The sequence below is a fragment of the Macaca fascicularis genome, chromosome X, assembly GCF_037993035.2.
Source record: "Macaca fascicularis isolate 582-1 chromosome X, T2T-MFA8v1.1".
Taxonomy (NCBI): Eukaryota; Metazoa; Chordata; class Mammalia; order Primates; family Cercopithecidae; genus Macaca; species Macaca fascicularis.
The window spans coordinates 8787398-8789495 of NC_088395.1; the positions used below are offsets into that span (position 1 = coordinate 8787398).

The 2098-nt window shown below is 38.3% G+C and overlaps 1 pseudogene; it reads left to right on the plus strand.

The window, feature by feature from the left end:
* Nucleotides 1–413: 413 nt before the first annotated feature.
* Nucleotides 414–532, plus strand: LOC123571535 (5S ribosomal RNA; annotated as a pseudogene).
* Nucleotides 533–2098: the final 1566 nt, after the last annotated feature.

Below are 2098 nucleotides of genomic sequence, written 5' to 3' on the forward strand. Positions count from 1 at the left end.
ATCAAGAGATAAGATGGTCTCAGCCTCTTAACAAGTTCTCAGTAGGAGGCCTGACCATTTGGGAAGCTTTTCCTTCCAAGTATTCATGGGCTATCAATTTAAAAGCAAGGACATTAAATCTACTCAAGACTCCGGACACATTCCTGGTTCCCTCCTATGGTAGGCTGCTTCTAAAGCGGCTTCTATGAATCCCACCTCCCTGTAGAAGCCTCTCTGCCTATCTGTGGGCTGGACCTAATGACTCACTTTTAAGCAATGGAATATGGCAAAAGCAATGTGACTTCTAACATCAGTTGTAAATGTCTGTGACCAATCTATAAATACATAAAGCAGATTCATTGTTGCTAAGGGTTGGGATGGGGGTCCGAGGCCTATGGGTTGAGGGGTAATAACTGAAAATATATGAAGTATCTATCTATAGCTAGACCACCCTGAACATGCCTGATCCCAGTTGATCTTGGAAACTAAGCAGGGTTGGGCCTAGTTAGAACTTGGATGGGAGACCACCTGGGAATGCTGGGTGCTGTAAGCTTTATAAGATAAAATAAAATTTTAAAAATAAATAAATATAAAAATGAAAAGATAAGAAATTTCTTTTGAAGGTGACAAAAATGTTTTAAAATGTATTGTAGTGATGGTTGCATAAATCTGCAAATACACTAATAACCATTGAATTTTACAAATTAAATGGGTGAATAGTATGGTATGTAAATTATATCTCTTTTTTGTAGCAAAACTTTGATAACATTTTATTAAATATAAGTATCTTTAAAAAGCATTTTAACGTCTCTTAAATCAGTTTGCATTTTACAATCAATAATGTCTTTTGATCACTGTTGGGATAGACTGAGAGCATTTTAAATTAAAATTTCTTCATGAGATTTTAGACCACATGGGTGGTGTCAACTCAGAATATAAATCTGCTTGCTGTTCAAAATCCTTTTCCCCTCCCTCTACCTAGTGCTATGATTGAGACATGTAAGTTTCCTTGCTGTTTCTTTTCACATGGTAGTTTTGCTTATTTCTATCCTAGGCCTTTGGTTGTAAGCTGCCCTGTAGAGAAGCCCATATGGCAAGGAACCGAAGGCAGCCTTGGGACAACAACCAACAAGGAACTGAGGCCCTCGAGCCAATACGCCTGCAAGCAAAGAAATCCTGCCAATAACACGGGTGTGAGCTTGGAAGCAGATCCTTCCACAGTCCAGCCTAAAGATGACCATAGTCCTGGCCAACATCTTCAGATGCTGAGGACCCAGTTAAACGACCCCCAGATTCCTGACATAGAGAAACTTGAGATAAAGCCTCTAAAGTGGGGGCCATTTGTCACACAGCAACAGATAGCTCATATAATTCAAAAGAGTTCCTCGGTCCTCTCCTCCATTTTTTATTCTTGGCCAGACCTCTTTTTAGTTTCCAGAAAGGAGCCTTGAAAAAACTTTCTGGTGCAACGCCTCATGCAGGATTATGCAGACCATCCCCGCCCCCACTCCTTGACTCTCACCACTTTCCTCTCCTGGAATGTCCCCTTCTCTCTCCTTAACATGCATATGATGTTGAGACTTCCGTCAGGCCTTTGTGTCTTTTATGAAGTGCAAACCCACCTTCCAGCCATACACTCTCTTTCCCAGAGTGACTTTTCCTGTCTGGGAATTTCCAGGGCACAAGTTGACACATTGAGCAACAATATCTTATGGTATTTTTTAATATATAGGTCACCAATCAGGAAAATTTCTTTTAAATCGCTTTTCAGGAAAAAGAAGTTTATTTTCTCTCAATACTTATATTTCTGTATAAATTTTTAGAGATTTGCATTTCTTTTATCCATTGCTCTGATTCCATTTTTGCTTGCTCTTCTTCAGTATCCCATTTTATATAACTAAGGAATTCCCATTTTTGTCCTTTTCAGAGTTATATTATATGGCATTGTATTTTTTCACATGTTTAAACTTATTCTTACCTAATTGATATTAATTTAGATTTCCAGTTGTCTGCTACATTGTAATATTGTACTTATGTTTAATTATTCCACATCTATGTGTGTATTTTTAGTACCCGAAATACCATCTAAGTTCTGCCACTATAGCTACTTCATCATCCA